This window comes from Dendropsophus ebraccatus, chromosome 6, assembly GCF_027789765.1.
Source record: "Dendropsophus ebraccatus isolate aDenEbr1 chromosome 6, aDenEbr1.pat, whole genome shotgun sequence".
In the NCBI taxonomy this organism is placed as follows: Eukaryota; Metazoa; Chordata; class Amphibia; order Anura; family Hylidae; genus Dendropsophus; species Dendropsophus ebraccatus.
In genome coordinates, this window is record NC_091459.1 from 123,014,201 (window position 1) to 123,035,647 (window position 21,447).

General features: G+C 41.8%; 1 protein-coding gene across 1 annotated transcript in view; it reads left to right on the forward strand.

Moving 5' to 3' along the window:
* Positions 1–10,754: 10,754 nt before the first annotated feature.
* Positions 10,755–21,447, forward strand: part of GATA4 (GATA binding protein 4) — a 60,460-nt gene continuing 49,767 nt past the window's right edge. Inside the window, exon 1 of the mRNA XM_069975820.1 lies at positions 10,755–10,814. The gene's annotated coding sequence lies outside the window, so the exon portion shown is untranslated. The remainder of the gene's footprint in view (positions 10,815–21,447) is intronic.

The following is a 21,447-nucleotide window of genomic DNA, read 5'->3' on the forward strand; positions in this document are numbered from 1 at the left end:
CTCCAAGGTTCTAAAGGGGTTGAAAAAAAAAAACACAGCACACCTCAGGTTGTGTGTGGTATTACAACCTGACTATATTCACCTCAATGGAACTAAGTTGCAATACCGCATACAACCAGGTGTGGCACTGTTTTTGCAAGAAAGCATCCTAGTTAACCCCTTTACAGATGCAGTGTTTGAATTTTATTTTTATTTAAAGTGGTTATCCAGCGAAAATCTTTTTCTTTCAAGTCAACTGGTATTAGAAAGTTATGTAGATTTCAAATTTACCTCTATTTAAAAATTTCCAGTCTACCAGTACTTATCAGCTGCTGTATGGCCTGCAGGAAGTGGTGTATTCTTTCCAGTCTGACACATTGCTCTCTGCTGCCACCTCTGTCCGGGACAGGAACTCTCCAGAGCAGCAGCAAATCCCCATAGAAAAACCTCCTGCTCTGCACAGTTCCTGTGTTGGACAGAGATGGCAGCAGAGAGAAAAAATGTTCATCATGCCCTAACAGCCTTCATGTACATAGTGACATCTAAGTACAAGAATAATGCAGGTAATGATGTCACAGTGTAAGAATAATGCACACAGTGACATCACAGATACAATGCATAAGGTGATGTCACAGCACTGGGGTAATGCACAGGGGACGGCATATGATCTGCATGTTACTCTCATTGCTATTCTATTATCCATAGCTGCCACTCTAATATTATGTCCTCTGTGTGTCGCCCATATAGAGAGCGCAGATTCTTCATCGGACACGAGCGTCAGAGCTGAGGGAACGGTCTCATTGTCAGGACATCTGTGTGGGGATAGCTATTATTAGATCACATAATCAACACCTCCCGGAGTAGAAGGTCTGCCAACTAAAAGGGAGACGCAGATAAGAAGTTGCATTTACACGTAACAAGCTGAGACTGCCAGGTAGACACGCACGTACAAGGCTCCCTGCGAATGGTCCAAACCTTCAGCTTCACACTGTGGGGAGTAAGGTCATGTACACTCCATATAGAGAAGGTTAAAAAAAGGTCCGTCTACCAAGATCAACAATGTCAGCAGGAAAAAATGATGGCCTAATCGTGTATGGGGGCCTCCCGACTCCAGTGATGTCAGACAGAGAAGAACCAGGATGTGGGGGGAAGTGTCTGGCAGCGTCATTCTATCCTCTTTCTTTTGAAATTTCAGCCATGTTTACAAAGCCGAGCATGCATGTGTATGGATGTAATGCTGCTGGATGAGCAGCACCATCCTGTCCACTGCTCTGCCTGCTGTGCTCCATGCTGGATTTGGGGCTGCTTTGGTCTTCTAACATCTTTTCCCCCATTCTTCTTCATTTATCACTTCTGGCCACTAGGATAGGTATGCAGCCATCTGCTCTGGATTTATAGAGCCAGCTTGTCACCACCTGCTACTGCCACCTGCCGATCCAGAGCCACCTGCACCTATTTAAACCAGCTCCACCTGCTCCTTCCTGCCTGAGCCTTGTTGGATTGTTGTATTCCCAGCGAAGGTGCATTTCTGCTGTTCTCCTGACTCTTTGAATTCTGACTTGATCCTGTTTTTTGGATTATGTTTACCGCCTGAGTCCTGCCTATACTGTGTGCCTCTCCTGTTGCCAGCTCGGTTTGTCTGACCTGCCTCTGAAGCTGCCTGCCCTGGGGCTTCGCCTGTCTGGCTACAATCCCTGCCTCATCCCTGGTACTGTGCTGATTCTCCTACTTATGACCTGGCTTGCTGACCACGTATACTAAGTCTATTCCCCAGTACCTTGCACCGACTCTATCTGGTTCTTGGGAACAAGTTGCTGTTCACACACACATCCTGGAACCGGATAAATTGTCAAGACCTAGAGGGCACTTATCAGATGATAATCATTTGATAATTATTTGATGTAATAGCGCAAGTTAAAAGACCACAATGTCGGCTGATCATTGTCTTTCAACATGTTGAAAAATCAAGATAATGACAGCGATGGTCCGCTGCTCACAGCTATGTGTAATAGGAGCAGTGGCAGCAGACCGCCGCTGACTTCTATGTGCCCCTCCTGCAGCTCCCTGTGGCCCCTCCCACTCCTCCCGCTTGCTGTCTGTGTAATAGCACAGGTAGCGAGTGGGGAACGAGGAGGAACAAGTCAGTGCTCGCTTACTTCTCTATATCGTGCCGTGTAATACAACCTTTAGGGTCCTATCAGACTAAATGATTTTTAACGATTACCGATTAACAATAAACGATCGCAAACTAGAGCTTTCAGGAACGACCTGAAATGGTTCACAATAACACACAGAACCATAGTTGTTAGTTACAATTGTTACTAGGATCATTATTAAGATGATTGAAAAAAATGATGACAAAAAATGATTATCGTTTAAATTCATATTGTATAAAAAATTCTCGCACAATCATTGTCCCGTGTAATAGGGCCCTTAGACTCTGCTTCTTGGTTTTTATTTGTATTAGCCTGATAATGCACACTCACTAGTCCTCCAGCACCATCTGTTTCATTCCAGCTCAGTTGCATCCATGTGTGTTTAATCACTGTAACTAGGTCATATGATCACCAGACTGTCCAATTGAAAATCACAGTGTTTACTGTGTCAGAGTAAATGTGTGTCCTGGGTCAGCTGACTTACTGTGGACCACAGGATGACATTATCACATCAAAATCTTGGAGTGCTTCTTAAGTTATATGGCCACCTGCACTGGGGAATATCTGCTGGCAAAAGCACCAAAAAAAGGTGAGTATGTATAATGTATTTAGACGCCATTTACATCTCCTTTGCCTTGTGGCTTAAATGAGCCATAAAATGCACTTACCCAATCAGTACAATGTCTGCTTAAAGAGACAGGGCTGATTCTATTTAAAGAGGAACCCAGGCAGCAAGCAAATTAGGTGACACCCCCCCCCCCCATCTCTGTTTGACACCATTAAGAACTTACTGATACTCACAAGTGTGCTTATGTAATCTAATGTATTAGGCTTTTTGTATCATGAATCTTCTGCTGTTTTATTGGATTTTTAAGATGAATCCAATGTCTCATTCTCTTCAGTGGTAAATGCGGAGAGTGGATGTAAATCTCCTAAGTGCAGTAATCCTGTTTATAACACCTACTGACAATGTGGGGTAAACACATTATCCCAGATGATCTTTTTGTGACCTGATCTCTTCTCATCATCTCACTATGACACAATGGTCGACACTCATCTGGGACACTTAATGGGACTGTTTTACTCAGTACAACACAATACCTGCCCAGTTACCAGGCCGCCATATAAAAAAAACCTTTAACGGAAAACTTCATAGTGTTAAAAAATGTTTGCATATACCAGGAATCTCCATGTAAGTAAGATAGCAGCCATTTTTACAGATATGGAGCCATCACTTAAGTGGGGCGACTATGAGGATCAAACGAGCGCTATTAGCCCTCATTTGCTCCTCATTCCTCGCTCACTGCCGCCGCTATGCAACTAGCAGGTGAGTGCGGGAGGGGCCGCGGGGAGGTGCGGAAGGGCTGCCCTGGAGATCGCTAGATCCGGGCAGCCCATAGAGGATAGTGGCGGTCTGCAGAGCGACGGCAGCAGATCGCTGCTATCACAGTCTTTTGTTTTTCAACATGCTTGAAAGAAAAACGACGCAACGATCAGACAACATGAACGATGTAAGCTGATCGTTGCCTTCTATGCCACGGGACGATATCGGCCGTAACGGTCATGTAGAAAACCAGTGGCCCGGCTCTTCCTTCACTCCTCCCTCGTCTTCTCTGTGGCTCCCACCACTCTAGACTGACTTTGATGAAATAGATAGGGAAGAAAAACGATGAACCAACTCATCCGAAAGCGAGCGTGCAGCATTTGATTACCAGTGGGAGCTGAGGTTGGATGCAGCCCTAAGGCTGCCTGGAGAACATGGATACAGTCTATGGTCTGTGACTGTATCCATGTTTCCCAGGACTCACTTAGGCTGCAACCAGTTTCAGAAGCCACCGGTATTTAAATGACGCACGCTCAAGTGAGACTCTATTTGTTCAACTCTTTTATCGAAAACATTGAGAAAGCTGGCCATACACTTTAGACATGTTTTGGCCAAACCCACCGACTTTGTCAAGAACAACTTGACAAAATGGGTTGGACCATGAAGCACTTCTAATTGGGTGTTCTCACGTTGCACGTTCATGTGGACTCTCTGTGGGAAACAGTTTTCCTTGAAATGTTTAATGGCATTAGGACAAAGATCACAGATTGCACTCTCTGGGTAAATGGTATATGTATATTGTGTGGGGAAAGAGGGATTTACTGTTTGTTTAAGCAAAAGTTGTGAACAAAGAAAAAATTGAAGAAATAAAAATACATCTAACAATACATCTAACTTGTTACATAAGGATGTCTCTCTGGAGGTTGGGCATGCCCCCTTACCAGCACAGTAACATCCAATTGTGCTTCCCAACACCAGTGGGTTCCGCCCACATTAACCCAATGTGTATAGCCACCTATGTCTGCTTTTTTAGGGCTATTTGAGGGATGAAGTGACTTATTTCCGGCAAGGCACAGGAAGAGGGTTACATTGTTCTTTTAAGGTACAGCTTACCCCGCATGGAGAAGTTTATCATTGCCCTATGATATTTGTCTTCCTTAGTCACCTTTTTTATAACTTTCTTATGGTCAATATTTTTGTTGTATTAGAACAATACTCCAATAAAGAATTGTTTTGTTGTAATGAATGGCCCGAGTATGCCTCAATGAGAGTTAAGGTGCCCATCTTTGGAGAATTCGGCCAATGGTATAAAATGTATATTGGCCTCACGACTCTCCACCAACACATGATGGCACTGGAGAGAAGGTTTGAGCATTTTGGTTTTTCACTGCCTGAACCGAATGTTCTGGAGGGGATAAACCATTGCCAGACTACCTGGATGTGGTTTACTCTTCCCCATAGGGAACACATGAACTTTCGACCGTGCCGAACGTTTATGTATGTGGGGATGTCAAGAGAGAAAACGTTAATTCAGCCTACAGTTATTGAAAATATATGGCTACTTTTACTCTTAGAGAGTGTCTCTCTATTTAGGTTCTTAGAGGGTGGTCCAGAGCAGTGGCCCACCCTCTATGATGTTCATATATCTATGGACAATATGCCTTTAAATCTCACTTCAGATCCACAAGTAGCTGTTATCTCTGTATCGTCTGTAAGTATTTTGGGGATGGTATCTGTTTTCTGTCGGTTAGCAATGACAAGGTTAGAAAAAGTTTATGACATTCCTAATAAGGTTCTCATTCAGATGATGTACATTTGCAGCCGTACAAATTGGGATTACTAGAAATAGCCCCTGAACGTCAGTCCAATAGGACGGCTGATACTTAACTTGTCCCCAGGTGGAGGTTAGGAGCCTTTGCGGCAGATAAGAATTTGCACTCTATATTGTTTTAGAAGCCCATATCATCTGGGAGGGCTGGAGGTAGAAAGAACAGAGAAGAACCAGATGAAGAAGTCTGAAGAAGAAGAAGATTGACTCTTGAGAAGAGGATCAACAAGATGACCAAGGTAATAGCACTGATCAGTAAGCCCAGGGGTCTATCTACAGAACATACACACGTAAAAACAGTGATATGTTTATCAATGTCTTCTATATGTAATATGTTTTGGATGTTCACTGTCTAAAATCCTAAATATTCTCTATAGTCTAGAACCCTTTTTGCTCTTCCATGTAGGAAAGAGAAGGGAACAACAAGATGGGGTATAGTGAAATCCAACTGACTGGTGCTTCTTCCCCCAAAAAATTCCCATCAGAGTCAGGAGGAAATTGGCAGCTTCAGTCACCATTAATCTAAATCGTATGGCCAGCTTAATGGTCTAGGACTCTGAATGTTCATTGTTTAGACTTTCTACAATGCATGATTCTGTTGGTCTATGAGTCTGATCATCTGTCTAAACCTCTGGGTGTCCTGTAGCATCCCAAGTGTTCTCGAATATCCTGGAACTATAGTTTTGGTATCTATGCATTCAGGACTGGACTTTTATCTGTACAGACTGAGCCTTAAAAGGTGCCGACAGTGGTCAGCCGATGATATAAGGTATATGGGAGCCTCTTGACTTTCCACCAACAGATGTTGCCAGATAAGGGTCATGGTCCATTTTGGTACCTCGCCCTTTTGTTTTGGGAGCTATAAGCTACTGTCAGAGCTGTGTCTGGCTGTATCTTACCCCTTTCCTACCACTTAGGGCCCTTTTACATACAGATTTATCTGACAACTTATTGAAGCCAAATCCAGGAACAGAGAACAGGTCATAAAGGAAAGACTGAGATTTCCCCACTATACACATTAGCCAGTCGTCTAGTCCTGATTAAAATCAGGGTGTTTGGCTGACTTTCCTCTAATATGTTGGAGGCCTTTAGAAGCTGAGTCCTACCTTCTCTTTCCTCAAACCAAGTCCATACGCAGGATCCAGATAGGGAGAGGTGCATGTTATTTTTGGCCATGCTTGCTCTTTGGTTCGGAGTCAAAATAAAATGGCATCAGTCACAAACCTTCTAGGATTTGATTGCCCAGCAGATTGGTCTGATAAGTAAAGTGTATGTCAACAGTGGTGTGTTGTAACTGGGTGTTACCTGCTGTGATAGACGGGTTATCTGCTGATCGGTCACAGGGTTTTGTTGAACCCTTATCTGCCCGGTAGGTGTGAAGCTGATAGTCAGCCCAGGTCCTGGTTCTGTCTGTCCAAAAGAAAACAATAGACATTGAGATTAACTATAGAAAATAAACCCTAAAGTAATAAGTGGAAGGTAGACGGTTATTTATCTAATGGGATATACAGATCTGGGCTCATTATCATCTCTATACTCACTCACTGGATTTACACATCCATCAATACCCAGTCAGATAGATGAGTGATTGTGATGATGACTTATTAGGATGTTAACATTCGCATTAGATTAAAATTACCCATACACATGATTAAGTTTGGCCATAGAGGCTGATTTTGGATATTGTGTTTTTGGAGGGTTGACATGCTCATATAGTCCATAGTTTTACCTTTATAGTAATGGGTTTGGGCAGCCTGAAGCTGAATAAACATTCTAGAACAATGGCAGCTAAACATGCAGACTGGTCTACCACTAATGTGTATGGGGTCCTCCCAACTTTCTCCCAACAGATGATCTTAGGGCCGAGTAGGATCAGGCAGTTGAGATTAATGGCCAATTCTTTTCTTCTATTGAAAACACTTACACGCTCAGCCTAATGTATAGAGCGGAAGATGGACAAATATTGGACCAAAAGCTAGAACTGTACATGGCCACAATAAGGCACTTCTATTGAGCCTTACTATATCATATGCCTCCAACTTCATATGGAAAGCAGACGTTTTATGTGCATGTGTAATGTTTTACTATCGGACCTCCATGTGCCACCATACAGATTCATGGCCATGTTGCGGGGTGTAATGGTTTTGGTGTTATAATTAGAATTAGAGATAAGCGAAGGGAATCCAGTGAATCAAAATTCGCTGCGAATCGGGCCATCAATTCACTTTGTTCTGCAAAGCAAATTCCCGCCAATTGGAAATCTGCAAAAAAAAATATGATGGCCGCACTTGCTGTCTGGAGCATCACTGGGCGGTAGAAAGGGATTAACCATAATCCCTAGCACCTGTCCAATCAGCTGCAGGCCCCTCTGTGATGTCATCACAGAGAGAGCAGTTAGAGCAGAGCAGGGAGAGACTATTAGAGTGATATAGGGACAGAAATGGTGGAATGGTGGAAATTGGATAGTTGACTGGCTGATTGACATTTTTTTTAATTTTGATTTTCGGGTTTTTGACACTTTTACAACAACATGCTTTAACAAATTCGCCCTTCTGTAACAGTCCCAGTATTGTAGCTACTATAGTTTTGGTTATTTTAATGAAATTTGACCAAAAATTTGCGACGTTTGCAAAACAAATTTCCGGCTGCTTCACTCATCTCTAATTAGTATTGAGAGAACTTGACGAATTGCTCGAGTTCAGAAACGTTCTCGGAACCTGAACGCATTAAATTCCTGGTGGCTGGAGAAACAGCTCTAGAGAGTCCTGGATACAGCCATAGGCCATTTCTATGTTTTCCTGAAAGCCCTAGAGCGGCATCCAACTTCTCCAGCAAATGCCAAGTGTTCGAATTGGAAAAAGGTTGCTGAAGGCGAATAGTCTGGCACTCAACACTAGTTATAATTTAATGTGTATAAGCATGAGCTTCTACTCTCTCCAATTGCAGATCTAGATTCAATGGCCGATAGAACTATTATTCTTTTTCCTCACAGGAGAGCTTATTTCTCTCCTCCCCACTGAAAACAAATACATTTTGCCGAACCAAGCACTCAGAGCGTGTGTATGGACAGGAGGATGACAGATATTGTAATTGTATGCCCCCCCTTAAGATGCCTCCACCAGTCGATGAAGGTCTGTCCCATCAGAATACACCTTATTCTATAAGATGCGGTTGTCCCCTTTCTTTTGGATCCAGCAGCTACATCCCATACAGGACTGTGTGCTAAATACCATTATAAATACTAATATCATACAACGCAATATATGGAAGAAGTCTTCAAGGTGAACCCATAGTCTACAAATAACAAACATCTCCCAGTATGAAAAATGGCCAAAAACGTTGATCAGGCAACATGAATATGGAATCGTTGATCCAATATTCAAGTTATAGTTGTCAGGATTTACTCAGATCTTGGAGACACCGGAGAGATCTTCTGAGACTTTACAGATCTAAATATCTGCAAATTATTCATAGAGTAAACATTTCACAAGAAAGATGAACTATGGGTCTTGGTTGGTATGGATAGTTCCAAACTAGACGCTTGAACAGGTATTTTACTGGTATTCTAGTTATTTATGGACCCGGACCATTCCAAATAGTAAGGGTTAATTTTCAGACTAGACTCGAGTAATGAACCCCATTGAAATCAATAAGAAACTCGAGCATTTAACCAAGTGCCCTCTGCTTGGCAGAGCAAAGGGGGCCTGGTTCATCTTCAAGGAGTTCTAATGTGTCCTGCAGTAACCTATTGCATTCTTTCATTCAAATTTTTATATATTTCATTTACACATCCCTTCAAGGGCTGAAATATACAAAAATTAGAACAAGAAAATGCAATAAGTTGCTGCAAGACACATTAGAACCCCAGCTGTATGCCGTCAATTGATTGCATGCTGCCGGAGTTCTAATGTGTTTCGCAGTAACCAGAGCAGTACAAGGTGCTTGGTCAAGAATAGTGCCTGATGCTCGATCGAAGACTATGCTTGAAAGGGTATGCTTGCTCAACACTACTTAACATTAAAACTGATGGGAAATGTGTATGAATGACTGTGGTGGGATCTGAGTGCTGGGACCCCTGTGATCTCAAGATTGTGTCCCAAGACAAATTCCAAGTCAACCATCAGAATAAAAGGCGCATACATTGCTGCTCCAATCATTGCCTTTGTAAGCTGCTGAAGATCGCCATGTACAGTACTCAACTATCCCCAACTATAGACAATGAATGGCGGTGCACATGCAACATTACTTCTCCATTCCAATCAACTATAGAGATATACATGGCCCACAGCGCACAATAGCGCCAGTCGTTTTATCACCACAGTGATCAAATAAAGCCGTCTACTGCCAATCCCCGCGTGTGTGTGTGTGGGGGGGGAGACCCTGATCGGAGCAACGGGAGGAGATTTGCCAGCTGGAAGTCCAGTAAAGCAGAAGCTCCAGACATCAAGGTGCTGATAGGCTAGAGGAAATCTAACGCATTAAGGATGATGGCAACAGTAGGTCATTAAAGAAAATTTTTTTATTGCAGGATTATGTGTTTTGAGGTTACCCTCATCACCATTTGATGGATCTGATTTAGAGGGCAACCTCGAAACGCGTCATCCTGCAATATAAAGTTTATTTTATATGAACCCCGCTCCCCATCATCCTTGATGCGGTAGATAACCTTTAGCTGTTCAGCACCTTGATGTCCCAGACTGCTGCTTCACTGGACCTCCAGCGGGCAAAACGCCATTCCAATGAGAGAATTGGTACCCCATTCTCGAGATTGCAGTGCATTCAAGCTATCAACTCCTCTGTAATGCTGTAAATAAGGCATAAGTGTTAATGGTAGACCACCTGACAGTAAACACGAGTGATCAGGCCAACCACTAACTACCATGCACCCAATCTTAAGCCACCATTAGAGATGAGTGTAATTCGAGCATGCTCGAGTCAGAATAGCCGTTGTTGTCTACTTGCAATACGGCCGTGATTAATCCTTTACCTATATTGTGCTGCAGGCTAAGGGAATCCCAGCCGGAGTGTATACACATAGTATACACTCCGGCCATTGTGTGCAGCAGAGAATTCGGATGTGGGCGTCCACGGATGCGCCCGCATCCGAATTCAACTGCCGGTGTCTTACTATGTGGGAACATAGCCATAGGCTGCATGCTCGAATTGCGCTCATCTCTAGTCACCATCCATCAGAAGGAATAGAATGTTGCCTCTATGGCTAAAGACGGCTAAGCACAGTCTCAAAGAGAGTGAACAGAAAGTAAAAAGTATATAAAAAAATAAAAATAAAAGGATGAATGAAGAGTAAGAAGTGTTAGTGAATTAGAGACTGGGAACACAGAGCAGTTTTGTGAAACCCCCTAGAAGCTTGGAGGTTAATAAACCACTTTCTTATCTATTTTAATGTTATCAAATTCCAAAGGAAAGAGCTCAGGGCTGGGAGTTTGCTTTCTCAATTTCCATATGTTGCAGCTCAGGAGCAGGAGAGACCCCAGCACCCTGTGACTATCTGTCTCCGCAGCTAAAGGTAACAAGCTCTTTTGTCTTTTTTGTTTTAAATGAAAATTATTCTGTGGTTGTTTATGAAAAATAGTTATATTAGTAGTTGGTGACAGGCGGCCATCTTGAGCGGGAAGGGGGGGTAGATACGGCTCTTATTTTTTATTTAACAATTTAAAAATAAGCAAAAAAGAAATTAAAAACTTACAATAGTATTAACTTAATATTATTGATAGTAATAGTATGAAATAAAAGAGTTTAAAAATAGAAAACATTTATAGAAAATAAAGATTATCCAGAATTTTTTATGAGTGTATGCTCAAATATTCTAGTAAATTATTATTATTATTATTATTATTATTATTATTATCAATAATAATAATAACTAATATTTGTTGAAACATTATCTCACTTATACAATGACCTGTCTTCCTCAGAACAAAAAAGACCAAACATTTAATATATATATATATATATATATATATATATATGTTAATGCTTCCCCTGACAAAACAACTTAAAATGCCATTAAAAAAAAATCATAACACTGAAAAAGTTATGCAGTTGATTATTAAATTTAAATTCAAATTTTAAATGTTTTGAACTTTAAATTAATAAACTTACTGCCTTCATTCGTATATATTTTAAATGTATGTACAGGATAAGAAATATAAGGGGGAAATGTATCAATGATTTTGCCAAAAAAGTAGTTGAAAACTGAAGTTCTTTAAAGCAGTTTTGCTTTTGCAGTTTTGCTTAACGCTCCTAATTTTGGGTCAAAATAGAGGAAAAGCCACATATTTTTGGCAAATTAACGACTGCTGAAAAATATGTAAACAGTTTTTAACAAGGCCTCATTTACCCCCCGTAGACAAATTTCAAAGAACAAGTTTCAAAGAACAGGTCGCACTAAATTAACACTAAATTAACAATTTTTTTTCTTATCACTACAGCATATTGTAATATAAAGCTAGCTGGATGTAGCCGGCTATCAATGAAAAAAAAATATTATTATTATTATTATTATTATTATTATTATTATTATTACAAGTAAATGTTATTATTACTAAGCTAGTGTATGCCCAATAGAATAAATAATTATTTATTATTATTATTAGTAGTAGTAGTAGTAGTAGTAGTAGTAGTAGTAGTAGTAGTATTATACCAATAATCATTTTATTCTTATATATTATATTAACATTTTATTTTGTTAATTTTTAATTGTTTCAAATGTTTAAAGTGTAAACTATGTAACAAATAAAAAGTAAATAGGTAAACTTAAAGTCAAATTCAATTTAATTTTTTTTACTTTACTTTTTTTCCCTAGTTTTTTGTCACATAGAAAGCACAATGCAGTAATGATTTATATATTTAAAAAGCTATCGTCCCATTTTCTTCCAATTTGTTGTCATAAAAGTTTTTAAAATAATTAATTAAAGACCGTTTTAACCAGTAGGAGAGGTATTGTTATCTGCCATTATATAACTATAACGCTGTCGAGTACAGAACAAACTTTTTAGGGGGCAGGAGATAATGTGGCTATCAGGAGCTGTCAACTTACTATTCAGGTGTCCTTCACCCCTCCGCCTATCTCTGGTTCAATATTTGTGAATTGACATGTTCTACTAGGGGCAGTTCCCTAACATTTCAGTAAAAGTTTTGCCTGCATGTGAAATTTTTACCAGAGTCTTTTTCTGATGGAATATAATCGGTTTACTTTGATAGTTGTGCAGTGTCGGACTGGACCACCAGAGGACCAGTGAATCCTCCGGTGGGCCCCCAGCTTTAGAACCTGCACTAACACTGACTGTCATGTTGTTTCTTACTGGTTTTTCATTGGTTGGCCCTCAGGATTATTTCCTCTGGTGGGCCCCAGATACCCCAGTCCGACACTGTAGTTGTGAGTTGTGATCCTTGTAGATTTTAAGGTGATTAAATGCTCCAGTCGTTAGAAGACTTTTTAATTTTAGGATTTTTTTATGACCAATGTGGGATTACTGAGCAGGCAACAAATAAAAAGAAAGTGAACCAAAATAGTTACATGTCTGTTTATCTTGAAGGAGACAAAAAATTCATTATATCCCCCCCCAAAAAAAAAAAAAAATTGCAACCAGTTATCACCATGGTGGGGAAGTAAAAGTTATATTGGTTTTATTGGTTGAGGTTACCTGCTATGTAAAGGTTTCACTAAACTTTCAATAACTGATGGCCGAATGATCGTCCAGCCCTCAGTTATCTTTGCCGCCCACCACTCATCCTCCATGGCCGAGCATTCCTGTGTTTTCTATGGGGAGGCTCTCATTGTGGCTTATCTGTCTCGAAACAAAGAGGTCGAGCAGTGATTTTCCATCCTGTCCAACTCCTATCACTACTAACATCGTCTGTCAGTGGTTGTTTGGGTGAGCCTCATGCACCTTAGATTGATGTCCGAATCTGGTGCGAGCAGCAGATTCGGCCAACTAAAGTTTAAGGTGTATGAGGACCTTAACCCAACACATCCCCTGAAGGTGTGCATATCATAGAGGCAAACCCTGCTTGAAGAGGAGGGGACCATGACTTTTGCCAGTGGGGGGCAAGAACCTGTAAAGGACTCCTCTCTGTAAAGGAACTTCATGGATTGAAAAAAGTTTTGCAGGGAATTATGCTGATGGATCTGAAAAGGGCATTAGAAGCCAGGCAAAATTTGGCACCATAATAAAGGTCCATCATGACAACTCCATAGCTACAATAATTTGCTATTTCTTGGGGGAGAGGAGAAGTAGACCCATTTCTAATGGCCTTAATGGCTGACCAGCTGCTGAGAAACTATGAGTTTCAAATATGCTTTAAAAAAATGCAACATTTGGCAAATTGATAATTATATTAGGCATCAACAGACGTTATCAACTTTTTTTAGGAGGCAACACCATTGATGATGAATAGTTTTGTATCCTTATGAGACGAATAGCCAAGCAGCGGTCAGAGCGCACATCACTTGTACTCTGTAGTTACATAATAAAGACAAGAAGGGGGGGGGCAGGGGTGATAACTCCTGATCTATGGCCAGTAGTGGGTAAAAACATTTACACGTGATGGTTTTGTATGCTAGTGGTAAGAAATAGCTATGTGACCAAAAAATTATTACACCCCATATTACTAGGTATAGCTAGGTGTGCTGCAAACTATTTCCCAGAGGAGCCACATTGTGTCATCAGACAAAGACTCCAAACACTGATATAGAAAAATACTGCACTATAGTGTAACAGTCCCCATACATCTCTAATAACTGACAGCTGAACGATCCATACACAGGTACGTTTGGCATAGAAACGAGTTCCTGTGTTCTCTAAGGGGAGGGGTACACTGCAGTGAAAGCGCTCTGGCTGTGGCTTATCTCTCTCTCTCTGAACAAATGGGTTGGCCGTGATTTTCCATCACGTCCAACCCCTATAACCGCCAACATCATCTACCGGTAGTCGTTCTAGACAGCCCCATACACCTAGAAGGCCTCCCAGAGACGTACGCCAGGAAGAAGGTGCAGATTCCCCCCCTTCTCCTTGGCGTACGCCTCCCATGCGCCCCGCTCGCCCGATGGGCAGGCTGGCAGAACTTGCGGGGGTGTGATGAGGCAGGGAGCAGGCGTGGCCTCCTCCCTCGCCTCATTTATCATGATTTATGCCTGCTCGCAGGCGCAAATCATGACGCAAAACTACACCTGCTGGTGATCACCCTCGATAAAGCAACACGCGAAACGCGCGTCGGGTGTATGGTGAGGTGGACTCGTTTACTAAGGACATGTATGGGTAATATGTATTATTTGCGGATGGTATTTCTTTCTGTGTACTCACTGTGAGATTTATTTATTTATTGTATGCAGTACCAACCCAGTGCCCAGTATATATGTGTATATATAGGTTCCCCATTTTACTGTTATTTACTTTGTGATATAGTACCTTATATATAAGAACCTAGTTAATCCACCGCCTTCATGGGGATTTGTATTAGCTCCAGCCCCCCTGTCATGTATTTTTAATTGAAATAATTTCTTTTTGATATTCTAATAAAAGATAAGTACTTATATATACATTGGTCTTGCATTCGTAATTTTTTCTTTTGGTTTTTAACTTTGCTACCTCATTCAAACTATAGAAAGGCTACCCCCAATCCATATATATGGATGGTAGGATGGCAGTGACTTCAGTGAAATCCAGACTTATATCCAGTGACTACAGGAGGCATCTTCTCTGATCAGTTGGCCACTTTTCTTTTCCATCTGGCCAGGGCCACAACAATTGTCTCCAAAATCTACCAGAGAAACATTTAAGGTTCCTTGCTCCAGCACATATTGTAGGTTCCCTCTGTGCCTCTATATAGTAGTTAGGTCCCCCTCTGTGACTTCATATAGTAGTTAGCCCCCCTCTGTGTCCCCATATAGTAGTTAGGTCTCCTCTGGGCCCCCATATAGTAGTTAGCCCCCTCTGTGCCCCCATATAATAGTTAGGCCCCCCCTCTGTGTCTTTATATAGTAGTTAGGCCCCCCCTGTGTCCCATATAGTTGTTAGGCCCCCTCTGTGTCCCCATATAGTACTTAGGTCCACTCTGTGTCCCCATATAGCAGTTAGGCCTCCTCTGTGCCCCCATATAGTAGTAAGGCCCCCTATGTGCCCCCATATAGTAGTTAGTGTTAAAGGGAGTCTGGTCAATGAGTACCAGGCATCCTTAAATTCTATAGGGTTCTTCCTACCCAGCCTATAGGACAGGGCTTAGCAGTGTACCCCATCTAAAGCAGTTTCCAACCATTTAAGACTGATTAAGTTTAGATCACCCAAGAAGTTACATTATTATTTACAGCCAAAAGGTATAAAATATTCTTGGGACAAACCCCTATGAAGACATGTTTTGACCTGCCATCATATGGTGCATACATAAACTGGCTGCTGCATTGTATAATAGACATTCAACCATGGGTGAATTTGGGTGAAGAGAGCAAGTCTGCTGAGTTCTGGTTGCCAGGACTGGTGTTACGGTACTGAAAACTGCCCTCGTCCACCTATACATATTGTTCATGTCCTAAGTGGGGACGTCATCTACATTATACATTGGGATAAACCACTTTCACATCACTTAACATAACTAAAAACAAAACTAATGTAAAACACCACAACATATTATCCGCGAATCCATCTGTAAACCTCTGTCAAAGATCATGACTTAGTACAGTCCGGGATGAGAAAGGGAGGAAGAGTCGGGACCAAAGACGCTCCACAGGGAATAATCTCCTGATCCATCACCGAGCGCAGAACGGCTCTGCTTCATCTCTGAGATCATTCATAATGGTTTTATGTGTAAATAAAAGCGTCATGGGCAGCCGGGATTTGGTACAATTACCCTTTGCATGTTTTATTTGTACTTAAAGTGTCTTAAGGGGCTTATTGGAGAGTTAACAAGCAATAAGTCAAGTTTTACAGCAGCAAATCCCTTAACCTACGATTCACCTAAACAGAGAGTTCATCAAAGGCGGAGGCCGTGGTGATGTAGATAGAAGTTTTATATATGTACTGCTATAGGCTATGTTCACACAAGGTCAAAAATATTGAAAAGGCGGACGATTTTCATATTTAGAAAACATCAGTTTTTACCGCGATTTAACTGACTGCAGTGGCAATGCATTGAAGTCAATGAGAAGACGGACGTCCAATGCACACAGTGATTGAATAACGGACGTTTGTGCCTCGGGCGTCAAAACAATGAACATGATCATTATTTTCGGACGTCTTTTGCAAACAGCGGATGTTTTTTATTAGTTGTTCACACACAGTTTTTCTTTTGCCACCGTTCAACAGTCTTTTCAATTAAGCCGCACCCAGAGGGCAATTAGTAACTCCAAACTAAAATAATGTGCAAACACCAGTCATTGCACTAAGGGGAGGCTAGACAGCTAAATAACGTCCGTTATTTTAGCCTCAAAATAACGGACGTCATGTTAAACGGAGCTCAAAAGACGTTGTGTGAACATAGCCATATACTGCACCCAGGAATACTTATACCTCTGATATAAAGAGCTGCCCCCCCCCCCCCCCCCCCGATCAACTGGTATCATAAAGGTATATAGATTTGTAAATTACAATTACTTCTATTTAAAAATCTCCAATCTTCCAGTACTTATCAGCTGCTGTACATCTTGCAGGAAGTGGTGTATTCCTTCCAGTCTGACACAGTGCTCTCTGCTGCCATCTCTGTCCGTGTCAAACTTATTTGCGAGCTAGAATTGAAGAAAAAAAAGTCAAATTTGTGGAGTGTTCGTCTTTTTTTGAGTTCACATAATAACTTTATCCTGACGGTGACAAATTTATATAGTTTTTATTTGGTGTTCATAAACGTTGAATGTCTTAACATTAACCCCTCCATGACCACAGGTCATTGATGCGCGGATGTCCAGGTGACAGTGTTCTCCTCCTCACCTTCTAATAACCATAACGTTCTTATTTATTGCCCTACAGGGCTGGTTGGGACGTTATTTTTTTGCATCACAATCTCTCGTTTTTATTGGTGTAAAAGAACATTTTGGACTTTCTGCATGATCGCTGCTTCCTGTCATTATACCGGTTCCAGGGACACTAATGTGTGTGGGTCTGATCACACTAAAGCGGCCCCCCACACACTAAAACCCTTTCATATCAGGAACATATATATATATATATATATATATATATATAGACAACAGCAGTAGAAACATATGGTTAATATGCTTACCAGTACTAGGAACTATGTGCATGAAATTCTTTGAATTCAGTGGTGTTAAAGGAGCACTCCATAAACTCTCTTTTTACTTATATAGAGCAGCATAGGCATATGACTACTATACTACTAGAGAATATTACACAGGTTGTATATGCCTTGTGCTTACCTATTTTATCTGATGTGGCAGGAATGGAGTTTTAGCCATATTGATTACTATTTCCATGCTGACATGATTTTCTAACGTGGCCTACATCTCCAACGTTGCCGCTGGCTTTCCAGGGAGAAGGGTGGATACAGTAGCGGATTATAATAGGGGCGTTTTGGGCGGCAGCCCGGGGCCCTGAGCTCCTGGGGGGCCCATGACCACCCAAAAAGACTTATACTTTCAATGGTCTCCTGGCTACACTTCTGCCATGATTTGCAAAAAATCACAGTTTTTTTATGGCAATTTTGCACAAATCAGGACATCATGACATTATCTATCCTGTACTATGAACGTCAGGCTAGTGCCGCCATAGTTACAGTGGGGTGGGGGGGCCCAGGCATGGTGAACAGCCCGGGGCCTATGGTAAAGTTAATCCGCCCCTGGGTGGATACCTTAATAAGGTAAATCTTATCACCAGAAAAGCTTAAAGAAGACCTGTAACCTGCCCCCCCCCCCCCCCCTGTGCCGGGGTGACAGGCTCCCGACCCCCAGCTAGATCCCCTTATACTAACCTCATCCCACCGAGTCCTGCTCCCGGAGCCGGTCCCGGGACAGAGATATCCTGGTCAGAAGCCAGAGCTTGCGCTGTGGAGATAGGTCCAGCGTCCATAGAGAATAAATGGAACTCATCTCTGCAGCGTGCGCATGGCTCCATTCATTCTTTATGGCCGCCGGACCTATCTCCACAGCGCGAGCGCCGGCTTCTGACCAGGATATCTCCATCCCGGGACCAGCTCTGGGAGCAGGACTCGGCGGGATGAGGTCTGTATAAGGGGATCTAGCTGGGGGTCGGGAGCCTGTCACCCCGGCACGGGGGTGACAGGTCTCCTTTAAAATCCTGATCCCATAGAGATAGCATCCACGTACAGATAGAGCTGGGTGGGGAGGGGTTTAGGAACGGCCAGAATTAGTGTTGAATGGCCTTGCTGAACTGTACGGGTTCGGCAATGTGCTCAGCAGCTTGACAAGTTGGACCATAGGCAGTCCTGGAAAACATTGATACAGCCATAGGCTATAAGCTGTATCCATGTTTTTCTGGCAGCCCTAGAGCCGCATCCAACTTCTTCAGGCAGTGTGAGGTAAATGTAAATGTTTTGCAGGATTCCGTAGGGTGGCATCCAACTTCTTCAGCCACTGGGACTCAGAACATTGGCGAACCTAAACAGTTCAGCAAGTCCATCCAACACCAGTGATGATGTCCTCTAGTAGAAGTCAGCTGACGCATTAACCAATTCTGGTGGTGTAAGTTCTGATCACATGACCCAGCTACAGAAATGAAATGTAAAGGTGCATATGAGCTGGAATGATACAGAGGACACTGTAGGAATAGTGGAGGTGGTTGTGCATTATATAGGCAAAAAAACTGTAGTTTTTCTTTAAAAGGTCTTCAGATTGGGGAAATACAACCAGAACAACAACGAAACCCATCAGATTCCTGGCGTCATTGTCCTGTTACATAACCCAGTTTTAGCCAAGATTTAGCTTTAGGATAGACAACCCTACAGTAGATTCTAAAATACTTTTGTATGAAGAGCAGCTCATGGTCAACTCAATGACTGCAAGATGCCCAGGTCCTGTCATCCCTCCTCCACCACCATGCTGTTCCATCAGTAAGAGGTGTTGGTGACGATATACTGTGCTAATTATTACCAAATGTATTATGGCCAAACATCTCCACTCTGGTCTCCTCTGTCCTAAGGACTTTGCCTAACAAGTCTTGTGTTTTTATTAAAATGCAGGTCTGCAAACTTAAGGAATGGCGCCATGTTCTTTATATAGAGAAGAGTCTTTCTCCTGGCAACCATTCCTAACAAGCCATACGTGTTCAGTCTCTTTCTATTTGTATAGTCATGAACTTGGACATTTAACATGCTGAGACCTGTAGAGTCTCTGGCATTGCACAGTCTGACCTCGGGGTGAATATGCTGGGGCTTCCATTCCTAGGATGATGGTCCAATGTCTTGAATGGTTTCCACTTGTGAATAATTATTCTCACTGTAGAATAATAGACTTGACATTGTTTGAAAATGGTCTTATAACCCTTATAGGCGGCAGCAACAACTATAATATAATTACTAATGTCTTTCCTCCTTCACCACATCTTTTATTATTTCCCTATATGTAAAACCATTGCATCTAAAGAGGGTATATTTTCTTGTCCTCATGACCGTAACCATATTGTGGGGGAAAACTCTGCACATGATGCATGTGACAGGTATGTACAGTTGTGCTCAAACCCCATACCCCAGCTGAATTTTTGTTTTCTTGTCCTTTTTTGAGAAAAAATGATTAATAACACAAAAAACTTTTTTTCCACTCGTGGTTAGTGATTGGGTGAAGCCATTTATTGTCAAACCATTGTGCTTTCTGTTTTTAAATCATAATGAAAACCAAAAAAATTCCAAATGACCCTCATCAAAAATTTACATACCCCAGTTCTTATTACTGTATATTGCCCCCTCTAACATCGATGAAGTCTTTTGTGGTAGTTGTGGATGAGGGTCTTTATTTTCTCAGATGGTAAAGCTGGCCATTCTTCTTGGCAAAAAGCCTCCAGTTCCTGTAAATTCCTGGGCTGTCTTGCATGAACAGCATGCTTCAAATCTCCCCAGAGTGGCTCAATGATATTGAGGTCAGGAGACTCAGATGACCACTCCAGAACATTCACTTTGTTCTGCTGTAGTCATGACAACCAAAAACATCCAAATTACCCTGGTCAAAAGTTTGCATACTCTAGTGATTTTGGCCTGATAACATGCACAGGAGTCGACAAAAATTTGAGCCACAACTGCCAGAGAAATTGTTTGGGGTGCAAAAAAAACCCCCACAAATAACATCAGCTAAAATACAGGACTCTCTGAAAACTAACGGTGTGGCCGTTTCAAGATGCACAATGAAAAAAAAGAAAGCTGTTACTGTGCAAATGCCATAAAGTATCCCGCCTACAATGCGCCAAACAGCACAGGGGCAAGCCTCAAAACTTCTGGAACAAGGTCGTTTGGAGTGATGAGACCAAAACTGAACTTTTTGGCCACAACCATAAACGTTACATCTGGAGAGGTGTCAGCAAAGCCTATGATGAAAGTAAAACCGTTCCTACTGTAAAGCACAGGGGTGGTTTGCTGATGTTTTGGATATGCGTGAGCTACAAAAGCACAGGAAACTTAGTCAAAGCTGAAGGAAAGATGAATGCGGCATGTTATTAGCAAATAATGGAGGCAAATTTGCACTCGTCAGCCCGGAAGCTGCTCATGGAACGCACTTGGACGTTCCAACATGACAACAATCCAAAACACAAGGCTAAGTCGACTTACAGTCATTGGCTACAGCAGAACAAAGTAAAGGTTCTGGAGTGGCTATCTCAGTCTCCTGACCTCTATATTATTGTGTCACTCTGGGGAGATCTCAAGTGCCCAGTTCATGCAAGAAGCCCAGGAATATACAGGAACTGGAGGCTTTTTGCCAAGAAGAATGGGCAGCTTTACCATCTGTGAAAATAAAGACCCTCATCCACAACTACCACAAAAGACTTCAAGCTGTCATTTATGTTAGTAGGGCAATACACGGTATTAAGAACTGGGGTATGTAAACTTTTAATCAGGGTCATTTGGATGTTTTTGGTTGTCATTATGATTTAAAAAGAGAAAACACAGTGGTATGACAATAAATGGCACTAACCATGTGTGGAAAAAAGCAAACATTTTGCTGGGGTATGTAAAGTTTTTAACATAACTGT